Genomic DNA, 13,296 nt, shown 5'->3' with positions numbered 1-13,296 from the left:
GTAGGCAGACAGACAGGCAGAGATACACCTTGCATCGGGGCCCGATCGAACTCGGAGAGGAAAGGGGGAAAGGGGTGAAGGAGAAGAAGCTATACGGGGGGGAGGATCGTGACTTTCGATTCGTGGTGTAAATCGAGCGATGTAATAAAGTCTGATTGCAAAATGTATCAGGGCCCCGCACGGTACATCTCGAGTACCTTACACGGTATATATTTGTGCATCGGCGCGTCGTCGTGATGTAATGCACGTTTGTTAAAAGTATTCTTTTCACGGTGGGCATACAACTCGCACCGCCAGCTGGAGGGTTTCGCACGTCCCGGAGGAATTCATCGTCCTCCCGGCGCAGAATCGAGCCTTGATTTCCGTTTTCACATCGATGTGTGCCTCATCAGAATCGATTATTATGGGCGTTCGCATATATACGCGACGCGACGTGTTAAAGTCGCATTGGATATAAATGCATTATAACGAAGAGGGTTATCGTTATCATCAATTATCATTATTTCGACCACTTACCGCGAGTCGAATTCGTCTCGCGGTTTCGCCACGATCTCGTGGCACGAATAATTAACGATCGTACACGATCAAGGAGCCATGCCGGTGCTGATGCCTTTGCCGCTTCCCTCATGCCAGTTTCGTCGGTCATTAAGTTCGTGTGATACAAACGGTGGACCAATCGTATGTCGAGAGATCGACGAAATCAATAAAATGGGCAAACTACCTCGCGTACGTCATCAAGAGTAACATGCGTTGCCTTTTAATCACCGTACCGACGAGAACCATAGCCATACGTCAAGAACGATTGCCATTCAACTTTGAGAAATGAGAGAACACGCGGTCTAATGATATCATATGCTCAAAGTTGCGATTATTAATAATGCTACATGTCGCGCTCGACATAGTTCTGTCAATTGTAAATGATGTTGTAGATTTCAAATTCGATCTTTTGATTTTTACTGGTAATTATCAAACTAGATTGTGCGTGTGTATAAATGTTGCACGAAACACGGTTGGCAACCAGAAAAAGATAAATATTTTAAATTTTAACGTGCAGGAATTATGTGAGATTATTTTTCAAGACATGAATATATAAATAACATAATTTAAATATTAAAGGAATGTGAAAAACGTAAATTGAAACATATATGTAATTGAAATGAATACAAATTGCTAGCTTTTAGTAATAATTTTTCTCTAGTTTCATGCCGCATGCAGTGTGGTGCATTATTTATTATTTTTAAAAAATTCTGAAATTTATATGTATATAGTCATGTCTCTCTACTCATAATATTAAATTATCTGTATAGATAATTTATCGAAATACTTAAACACGGCAGAAATATCGATAAAAAGTATATTAATAAACAATGTTATTATTGAATAATGTTAGATTGCTCTATACATGGTTGCGAGCATCCCAGAGTTCCTATTATGGATGTCGAGAACGATTATTTTGTGATTACGAAATAAATACGGATAATACATACGTGAAACGAACCGAACGAAGAGACTGCTGTGATAATTAATAACCCGATTTCCGAGCATCGACGCGATTCTAAATGATTGTCTCTACTTTCGGCCGCGGTTTAGACCTTAGCCCCATTGCACTGTCGTTATTAATTGCGAGTATCGTATGAATCATTGAGCCAAGCAACGCAGCAACAACGGAACGAGAAACGCTCGGGCGGATTTTTTAATTGAGAACGCACGTCGATACCGACTGCGAGGTTATTGGAATTAATAACCCGATATATTCTCCCCTCTGCGTGATTCCATCGATTCTCAATAATCCCCACGATCCTAATCAGACTCACGGTCAGCGAAGGAGAGAGGGAGAGATATCGTTACCATTATTGTTATCATTATTATCGTCGTTTGTGCGCATCGTTTTTCGCGTTGCACACGCGCAAGTGATAGATCTCGTCCGAGATTTGCGCACCAAGAGGAATCTCTGCTCTCCCGATCCGCGGGATCGAAATTAATGGCAGCGAATCATCGGCCGCGCGCGACCTATCGATCCCGATCCATCGGTCGTTACTCGATCGACGATTCCGTTACACATCACGCCGGTTTTCCGGGATCTATCTTTCTCTCTCCTTCTTTTTCTCGTCGTGTTTCATCATCGCGTTACCACTTCGGTATTCGACGAATCGATTCCATGCTCATCGTTCGACGTCTGTTACGCTGCCTGAACGTGAGCACTGCGGAAACGACGCGACTACGATAGTGTGAGATGTAGGGTGCACACCGATTTTCGGATCTCTAATACAAGTCATCGCGAACTTCGTAGTAGCGACGAAACCGTGATAATGCGCGCCATTTACCGGATTTATCCCCGGCAGCGAGAACGGCCGTAATTAACCGTAATTAGCGGGGATTCAATATGTATCTTCGGCCAAACTCTGTTTTATCGCCACGATCGTATCGTACGGAATTAAAAAAAAATGCCCCGCCGAGAGATTTATACCGGTTGCTCTCGTGTGACCCTCTGCTTGTACGCGCGAGCTTCCGTTCGCTGTTACTTCGCTGAAATTGATGGGAAGCAGCGCGTAACGCGCACTTATCCTCCTTCGCTTCGCGAGATCTCCATGCGGTAAATTAGAAATTGCGGGGGTTGACTGATGAACGCGATGCACGGTTCGTAATCGATGCGCGTTTCAAGATATCACGGGAAATAGTTGGCAGGTTTTGAAACATTGATATGGAAAAATGCGTTTTATTAATTAAAGTTTATTTTTTAGAAATATGCTAAAAATTTTTGCGATCTTTTAAAAGCAAATCTACAATTTTTTAAAAATATAAATACGGAAAGAGAATATACTCTTTACAAGAGATGCTTGTCATCGATACACAGGATGTGAAAAAGAGCTGCGTTTGCCACGTGCGTGAGAGGCGACAAGTGTCCTCGTGTTCCATATCCTGCTTGGATCAACCCTTGACGATGATAAAAGAAAATTCAGGGTGCGGCACCCTCGACGTTTTCACAATCCTCTCTCAGGCTCTAGTACACCGACCATCGGTGGCATAATATATAGAATAGAGTAGAATGTTTATTCCCCTTTTACAGAATCATTCTTTGCACACATATTTAATATATTATTTCGTTAAAAACGATATAATTTGTGCGGCTTTTGTACATTGTTATTTTTTTACTATTTATACAGCAAAAGTATGAATTAAAAACGGAAAGAATTATCGCCGAATGATATTATTTTTTTATATGTATTAAATTATATTAAATCTATTTTACTGAATTAAACTTCGAAATAAAAAATTTAGCAAAGACTGCGTATCTTATCGTAGCGCAACATAATCTAGTACGCGCTGCGCGTACGAAATTCAATCTAACCATCTAAATGCTGACATGTGTGGAGCGTTTGAGAGATCAGCTTGCGACGAGCCTTCCCAAGCAAATATGCATTGCGCCGTGCTTGTACCATACTTAAGTGCCCGTAGAACTGGCAATCGATAACCCTCCACTCGGTTTCGTCTTACAGGCGCGTTGCGAGAGAACGCGGAGATTAACGGATCTAGTCCGAGTTAAATCAACAAATCAGATATCTCGATCACTTTTTCATCATATGTTCCTCTCACGAGAAACTTCGGATTTCCGCGAATATTATTCGCTTCATCGTTTGTCATTAATTTTCCTGATCAGGCAGAAAATAAATCGATAGTCGGTTTAAGTAAAGTGGGACATGTAGCAGATTTGTGTAATGTTATCTCAAATAGACCGTCGTAACGTTAGTCCGTCCGGTGGAAATCTGGGCGCTAACATGGCGAGCCTGAGAGATCGGGCTACAAGAACGTGGGACAGGTAAATACTTAACGCGTGGTGCGCGAAACGTGCTTAAGTTCGCGTTCGAGCGCGATCGACCGGCGCGGATTCGTAGCCTCCGGGTCTCGTCTTACATTTAGCGCCGGAAGAGTCGTGTACGGGAGAGGATACATGACGAGACGGTAGAAATGGGAAAGATTTCCGCACGCACGAGAGAAGAGAGTGAAGAAACCAAGATGCGCTCGCGTAAACGGACGCTATCTTCTCGGATTACGTGATATTCCAAGCAGTTGCATATGCAGGATCACACGCGTGAACGAACAACCCTCAAAATTCGTGAAAGAGCACAGAAGCATCGTGTCATGGGCGTCGAATCGGTGATTTTGTTAATTATTATCTCGAACGTAAAATTGTTGAGTAAATTAATTTTTTAGAATAAAATATGATAGTTAAAATATTAATATTTTGAACGTCAAAGACATGATAAATTAATTTCTTAAATATATGTTGCAAATCTATGTTGCTAACAATTAATCTGAATATAGATATTACAATATTTTATTTACCCCTCCAAACAATTATTGTTTTATATATATAAATAAAAGTGAATCCTTGTTAATCGTTGTTAACTACAAAACATAGAGAAAAATGTAAGATAAAAATAGCACAAAATTCACGAATCACCACACGTCGACGCCTATGCACGTGATCGGACACACAAACATAGGGAAGGAATATACGCGTAGGGGGCGAATTTAACCCTATTTAAATCACCTCTAGCTTACTGACAATACCGCGATGATTGCGACAGATGCGTGCGTGTCTCTTTAATGTAAGGGGGCGTTTTCACACCCTTCGGCGATGACGGCGGCGTAAGCCACTCATTCCGAATTGTCCCCCACGGCAAGGAAACTCATTCACCGTTGAAAAGCGCACAGGTGCGTATTACGCAGGGCCCTCATTGAGATAGGGGATTCTTTCCCCCGTCTCTTCCGTTCTCTTCTCGTTCCTCCAACGCTACGGCCAGATGTAACACTCCCGCGGGCGCAAAAACACAAATGCACCAAGTCGCTCGCATCCACGGATGCATCTGGCGCTCCCGTGCAATCAATAATCGTGTGGAGGATAAATTCATATCGGAGAACTAGGGATTTAATACAACGATGCAAATGAAATACTGTTTTCAAAGAGAAAAGTAGGTCATATGGGGTGTGTGAAGGGTGTGTTGGAACCCCTATGTTATGCTATCATAGTTCTGTTAAGAGTTCTGAGTTATTTAGAACCATAGGAAGAGTTCTTGATAATTTTTAGAAATAGTTCCGGTCATTACGATAACGAAAATCAGTTTCAAAAAATAGGGATGCCAACTTCACATTTTTTTACACATCGAGTTCTAATAGTTTTGAGCAGAGTTTTAAGCTTCTTTTAAATAGTTATATAGTTCCTGATTATTTTTTGAAAGAGATCTGCAATTTTTGATAAAAAAACGTACCTTTAATATCGAAGATATTTCTAAAATATCTTCGATATTGAAAGTATGTTTTTTTATCTCTATAAAAATTGCAAAACTCTTTCAAAAAATTAATAACCGGTGTTTTACTAACTGATTATATTCTAATACTTATATGAAAAAATCATATAAGAAAGGACTATGGCCGGTATTCATAGTCCGTTCTTATTTCAAGACCGTCTTAAGTAATGTCTTAAGATGCAAATACGGCTCTGTGATTGGTTAATCACATTTTAAGATTGTACTTAAGACATTCTTAAATATAAGAACCGACTATGAATACCGGCCTATGTGTATAGTAACATAGAAAATTAATTATAGAAACTAATATAAAAAAATTTTTATCTGAATTGTAACTTGAATTCTTTTAATTTATATATATATATTAGTATCTTTTAATCTATCTTGCTCTTTTTATTTGAAAGTATTATCTTCTTACTGTATAATTATTCATCTTTTCTTATATTGTTTTTAAAAAAAATTAGCGAAGTAGTTTTCACAATATTGAATTTACAGAAATTAAATTTGCAACTCTGTTACAACAATGATTAAGTCAACAATGAAAAGTCCAAAAGAAATTATCGCGATCGAATGTCTCGTCTCGTAACCTTGACAATTTCAAGTCTATCAATCATCAAGCGTTCCAGATTGCAAAATACGTGGCGAAACGCACGTGGTGCGAATGTGTCAGATGCGATGTATATGCTCGCCGAGGCGTTTATCCCGCGTTGATTAAAAATCGCGGGCCTGTTAAAGCGTATATGTACGGCTCGGTAATCCGATCAGGGGTAAAGCTTACTCCCCGTGTGTCTCTCCTCGTGGAGGCTGGCCTTGTAATATCTGGCGACTCCATCCGCCGATCGTATCTAGCGCGGAACATTCTCCGCGGCAGCGGCAAAACGGCAACACGCTATGCAAAAGCGCGAACTCTTCGGGTTCGCGTGTGTCGCAATCGCGATCGCGCCGCGCTTATACACGTACGGATTATCATTAACCCGTTCAGATATATGGGAGGCGACGAGAAATTAATTAGTGAATTACGACTTCCGTCGGTATAGGACCGGTAATTAAATCGGGACGCGAGATACTCGGGAGCTCTCATATATAAATGTAACGCGGGCCGCTTTTATTTTCTTATTGAGTAACAAGATGCGATTTGAGAACATACCAGATGATACGCGAGTGAATTACTAATGTTAATACGTAAGATTGATATCGCGTGCGAGATTATCCGCATGATCGCTCCGGACACGTGCGTATCTGACGACGTGATATCACGCGCCGCGTGTCGTCTCGCAATCATCTTACGAAGGGACACGAGGACTCTCGTTTACGTGACACTTACCGGAACGAGACGTATAAGCCGCGTTTCCTCTCCAAGCGATCACGGAACAAGTACACTATCGAGGTAGCATGCGCATTCTTGCTTTTTTTTTATTTGTATAGAGAACCTAAATGCACTTACGTTCTCTCTCATTCTCCCTTTTTTTACATCCCTCGAGCGAAATGCACCTGTATGCTGTTCCGCACAGGGGCGGATATCGAGGCTGATAATTTTAGCGACTCAGCGACAGAAACGATGTTAAGACGAACGTGTTTTACGACAGACCTACGTATGCATAATAACTTAAAAAAATTAACAAATATTTGCGAACGAAATTATTCTGTGATCTGTTAAAGGCATGAATCTCTATGCTCTCAGAAATTGTTAGTACTTTAATAATTGGAATAAATTAATAAATGTTGAGTTTCCATCATTTAACGACACATTACTGACTAAATATTGTAACAATTAATCTGTGTAATGCGAGAAAGAGAAGACAAGTTTATTTTTTTAAAACAAATATTATTTCTAATTAGCAATTTCGAACAACATTTGTATAGACTTGACTTCCGTGCCGTGGAGGATTTAAGTTTCATTGCTTTTCACGTGGAGATCGCCCCTGCGTTGAACGAGCGGCGTGCTCGCGCCCATACGGTAGGCGCACGCATAACAACGTGTACTTACGAGCCGTGCAGACGTAGGTTGGCGTCGGGGTAACCCGATAATCGGCATATCCACCGAAGGGCCCGGCGCGCCTATTAAGCTCCAATAACGACACGTAATAGCTCGGGTGTTGCGGGCCGGTACGACTGTACGACCTGCAGATAGAGCCGAGAGAAGTGTGAGAAGAGAGAGAGGGAGAGGAGGAGAGACAGAAAACGTCGCGAGAGAGAGTCGCGAGAGAGCTCGTTGCGTAGCGTGACTAAGCCCGCGGATGCGAACTGATGACGCCCTCGGGGAGGTATAGGGCACCGCACCGGTGTCCCGGAATTCCACGGAATTCTGGTGTTGCAGTGGCCGCAGTCTTTCCTTCTGTTCCTCTCTCTCTCTCTCTCTCTCTCTTCTCTTCGTTGCGGGACGGAGGATCCGACCCGGGCCACCCTGAAATTATGCGGTGCCCGTCAATTAAAAAGAGTGACCGGCGGCGGCCTCTTCGCCTTTCCTCGCCATCGTTGACCGTATCCTTCCTCTTTTGTGTCCGCCTGCGATTCATATCGGACGCGGTACCCTGCTCTTACCGAGGAATGTTCGGGGCAAGCGAGAGGGGGATTTTTATACAGTTTTTGTCAGCCTCCTCGGTAAAACACGATTAAATAAGGGGGAGAATAGAGGCGCGGAAGAAGCAGTTAAAGCAATAACACGTGCACGGAGAATGACTGGTTCTTGTTAATCTCCATTTACACACAGATTATAACTTTGATAGAATCTTTCTACTTTAGTGTGATATATTATGAGGGTTGACTAGGGTGAAAAATTGTCGAAAAAATAGATATTAAGTCTTATTAATGATTTATAAATTTTTTTGTTAGGCTGTGATAAGAGATATCTATAGTTTCGAAATTATATCAAAGATATACGCGGCTTCGATACTTGAAGACTGAATTCTTCTCATTTTTTCATGCGATGATAATGACTTTTCTGTATTTCTCGATGAAGGAATGGAAAATTGAGATGTCCGACGCCCACGTATGTCCACACGCGCCTCGTGATGTCCCTCGTGTCGTGCAATGTATACATATACATATATACGACTCACTGTGTAAGGCACAGCACGGTGGCTATAACGAGGTCTTCCCAATGCCTGGGCTGCGGAATCTCTATATCCTTATATCCACGTCGTACCTATTATTCTTCCCGCGGGAACATGTTGCCTCTTTTTAGTAGAACGAACGAGATCGTCTGGGTCGGCCATTTGTGTATAATCGCTTCTGCACGCGTGTAACAGCGTGGACGATCCCGACACACATATGTAATGGTAGCAGTATGGGAGGAGCTGGCTCTCACGTGTTAATTATCGACTTTGCCATTTAATCGGGATCATAGACGTGTTGTTATCGTTCTCGCGGTCGGCGAGGGGCAGTCGCGAGAGAACCTAATGTTAATATATAAATTTCCTTCGCTTATAAATCTCTCGCTTTTCCTCCCTGTTAATGATCCGGCAATTTCGCTTCATCGGTTTACGATTTTCAGTCAGAAACTTGCAAACAGATTCAAAATATTCGCGCGTTTCGCTGGCAAATTTTAATCGCTATCCTATCTATGAGATTTATCAGCAATAAATTACACAATTAATCGCATAGTATAATATAAACAGAAAGAGATTAAAGGATTAATTAAAGAAAATAATTAAATTTATTTAAAGAATAAAAAATAAACAGAAGCTATAAGGATAGATACTTGCAATATGCAAATTATTATGCTATATATTATTAATATTAGAAGTATCAAACAATTAGCTATTATAACTATTAAAATGTCGAAATTGCGTTCGCTCTTTTTGTAATATTGCTTCAACGTGTGTAAATCCTACTTTTCGGGTTTTAAAGTGATATAATTGTCTATATACAAATTGTTCCATCGTTACAGATTATTGCCGCAGGATCCGCGATTTATATGAGTTTATAACTCTTATGTTTAGCGCCGTTTGCGGCGGATTGCAGAGAGCGGCAGATGTTAAAAATAACTTAATTAATGCGCCCGGAGCCGACACGATAATTGGGCGGGCCAGCAAAATGTTCGAATGTATAGGAATTATCATTAACTCCAGCCATCTCCAATTAGTTCGTATTAGGCGTACAAAACGGAACATGTACGCATGTGTACATAATCATATGTGTGTGTATGTAGCATGTATGTAACTATAGTCGGCTAGAAAAAAAATCTTTCTCTTTCTCCCTGTCGTTACCTCGGTATTAGTCGAATTGTTCACGGTCCTCAAATATCCCGATAATGGCGCCGCCTCTTATGTTCGATAGGATGGGATATCGTTATCCGATTTCTTACGCTCGACAACCTGTCCTGTCCTTTTAATAGTCCACCGTGGCCTCGTTATATTCTCCCTCCTCCCATTGCCAAGTATTCTCATTTTTGTTTGTCTTCGGGCGATCAGACGAGAAACGTTACATTGATCACACGTGTAAAGTTTTACTATTACAAAACAAAGCCGTTATTTATATTTATGAGCAATTACTTGACGAATCATAAAGTAATTAAATTATGAATAGTTTAGAAAATACAGCGTGTAATGCAACACTAAAATAATGACTTGTCGATATAGCACTCTAATATAAGTATTTTAAATACACGCGGATATTTCGCGTGTATTTAAAATACTTATATTATGAATTTATATTTTATACTTAATTTCCGCTTTCTGTCGTTGCTTTCTAATTTTCTACTTGACTTTTTCCACTTTTAATCGCCGAAAGGCAGTCGCGCTGCTGGAAAGGTAGTAATCAGTTGGTTAACAGCAATCTTCCCGCCGGGAAGAAAATGTTGCTGCGCCCTATCGAGTAGTACGTAATTGTGCAATAAATTGTTGCTTAATTGAGCGCCAACCCGTCACTGATTTACATCGTGCTTTCACTTATTTCATAAATCGCTCGACGTGCGTTAGCATCAAGCAGAGTCAGCTGCAGCAGGAAAGCTGCAGCGCAAGTAGCACCTTGAGATGTTGCTCGATTTTCCGCGATGTCAAACGAGAACATTGCGGGATCTGAAAAATGATTAAACCGGATCGAAATTGTCGCTGCTGGAATCTATTTCTCGAATAAAATTTACACGCGGAGCTTTTTACACACAATCCTCTGGATTGCACATTCAATGTATCAATAAATGATATTCCTATAGTTGATCTTGCGTGTCGCGTAAAAACGAATCATCATAACATAAAAGACTCAATTAGCCACTTGACAACTATAGCCGATAGCGGTCAATGGCCATGAAGAATCGCTCGTCGTCGTTATACCCTCGTGATTGTAAAAATGTAGGAGCTTCCAATCGCGAGGCGAGTCACTTCGTCATGCGCCGTCCTTTGCAACGCGTCCCGAGCCACGACATTGCAAACAACAGGCATTTCGCGATCGTTCGCTCGTCGTGCTGCAATCTCGTCGTTCATAAACAATACACAAGGAGCGAATCTCCTTGAGATCGGCAATAAGTAATAACCGTGACGGGTGAGGCCGAGCGAACCCAGTGAGCAACATTCTTAAAGAGGTCAGCGCTGTGTCACGGGAAGAAAGAGTTTGCGAGTCGTCCGCAGGAAGTATATATAGAAACTACGTATATTCGTTGTGAGAGACACGAAGATTCGCTCTGTGGAAAGTCGAATCAGAGAAATTCACGTTGCGGCTTTGCAACTTTTAGATTTTCTCTACGACGACGCAAAATTGGTCGACTATTAGCTTAGACATTTATATATTAGAAAGAGATACTTATACGAGTCCTCTTATTTATTTGAAGAAAACTACATTCTTCACGAGAAATGTTAAAAATGTTGTTTTGCCATACGCTGATATGTAATTAATATTTATTAGCCTTGTTCTTTCCGCTGATGACATATATTTGCGTGATGCAATGATTTTAATGTGTAGATGCTATCGATCTTTGCACCAAACACTTATTATTTGTTATTTATTTTGCAAACATATTTTTACGAAATAGAAATTATTAATAAATAACTCATCAAATTTTTAATTATATACTCAACATATATATAATGCTGTTATAAGAGCCTCCGCGTATTTTTCTTTAAATTTTATTTCCATTCCTCTCTTAAAGCATTTATGTTTTTATCATGCCTGATGTATGTTTTCCAAAAGACCGTATGGATTGGTGCACCTTGGCTTTAAAATCATACGTTTCGCGTCTTTCGCCCAAGGCGGTCGATGTTTCGTGAATGAAATGGCCACTTTTCGACGTTTAACGACCTCAGCGGAGGTAAGGAAACATCGATTCTGCTAAATATCATTCGGTGGTAGCACGTGATCTGACACATCTCGCATTCACGATCAGTTTGTTATGTTGTTTAACAGACATTACAGAAAAGAAAATAATTAAAAGAACATAAGACGAGAGCTTGACAGTTCGCGAATCATCCGGATTTTCGATATAGATGTACTAGACTGATTTTTTAAATTTTATTGTATTAAAAAAGATCGCAACTTATAAGAAAAAGAATATTAAGACTTGTTTGTTTAATTATAATTTACGTTGCTCTCTCTTTCTCTTTCTTTGTGCGCATATTTTTTTATACTTTGTACATACAATTCTCTTTCAATTTTCTTCTTTATTTAATGAAGTCTGTGCTGTTTTTTTACGAAGCACGAAAAATAAAATAAAAATTTATCCAACATGGTGATACCATTATATCGAATCAAAACAGACGTATGTGTGAAATGACATCACACTTTCCAATCCTAACTCGCTCAGAGGTTTTCGATGAAAACGAGGCGCGATACTTGCTCAGGACAGATTCGTGGCGGGCGTTCTTTATGGTGTATTTGATTACGGTGACGAGCCACAGGTGAATGAAATACATGGTAGGGCGATAATGCGGCAGTTAGTATGCAGCGGGTACTGTTACTCAATGTTAATACCAAGGGGCCCCATTGATCCCTTCTGTCGAGAACGCGCTGGAACGAGGGAACAGATTCCAGACACACAACCGAATCGAGAGAGCGCGCGCGTCTCCCTTTCCTCCCCTCTTCTTTACTCGTCGAACAAGGGGGTGGTGATGCACGAAGAAGCCGACTCTGGAATGCCACAAGTCCCGATCCAAGCTGTACAGTCCGGATCGCTCCAACCTGTCCGGCATGTACCACCGAAGTAAGTCGAGGGGGAGCAAGAAAGAGAAGAGGGCCGAGATATGACACGGAGAAGGACGAAGAAAGAATGGGAAGGAAGAAATCGCGTCATTGGACGGTTTCTCGCGGATCCTCGCGATTTCCTTCGTAATCGATTCGCGAGCAGAAAAATTGTAATTTCGCGTCAACACCGATTATTAGTGTCGATGTCTCCTCGACAAAATATAATAATTAATCTTGAATGCGATAATTAATCTCTATGTCAAAGATAGGCGATAACATTACCCGGCTATTAATTAACAGTTTGGAATTTAGTGGATACGTCGATGATGCCAAGATGGCAGTTTGCAGATAACTTTTTGCGGGATCATACACCCACGTCGTGCGGAAAGGATCCGGCAGATTAGAATCTGAAAGGATCCCAGTCACACACAGTGCCGGTGTTAATCCGTTTGATTCGCTCAGGTATAAATCAGACCGATTTCGTAAATGAGGGAACGGAAGTCTCTGCAACTCGAGTCGGCTTAGCCTTCCGAGACGTGACGTCATCCGGCGTTTCTTTTCAGTCTCTTAATAGCGTCGGATAATTCACTCGAAAAAGGCGACGAGTTGAACCGAAAGAAAAACGAACGAGTGGATGACGCGGCGAGGGCGCGCGAGAAAGAAGGACGAGACGACGACGAGGAACATCGAGTTTGATCATACTTCGCCGGAAGAAATTTTTATGGAGCCCCGTCTACGACCTCCGGGCTCTCGACGGGAACGTGTGGAATTTTTAGATTCAGCCACGACTCGTAAAACCGCGCACCGTAATTAAAAGCCACGGTGAGATCGCAGCGTCTTCACGCTGCGTGTCCCCGATGTGTTTCTATTATTGCGG

The 13,296-nt window shown here is 41.3% G+C and overlaps 1 pseudogene; it reads right to left on the bottom strand.

Annotated features, from left to right (window-relative positions):
* Positions 1–2,840: 2,840 nt before the first annotated feature.
* Positions 2,841–8,524, bottom strand: LOC145937404 (uncharacterized; annotated as a pseudogene).
* Between the last annotated feature and the right edge of the window lie 4,772 nt (positions 8,525–13,296).

Source organism: Prenolepis imparis, unplaced genomic scaffold (genome assembly GCF_030444845.1).
Source record: "Prenolepis imparis isolate NDT839.2.m4 unplaced genomic scaffold, iyPreImpa1.0 SCAF_6, whole genome shotgun sequence".
NCBI classification, from domain to species: Eukaryota; Metazoa; Arthropoda; class Insecta; order Hymenoptera; family Formicidae; genus Prenolepis; species Prenolepis imparis.
Note: the sequence above shows the minus strand (reverse complement) of the source record. Positions and strands in the feature narration are given on the sequence as shown.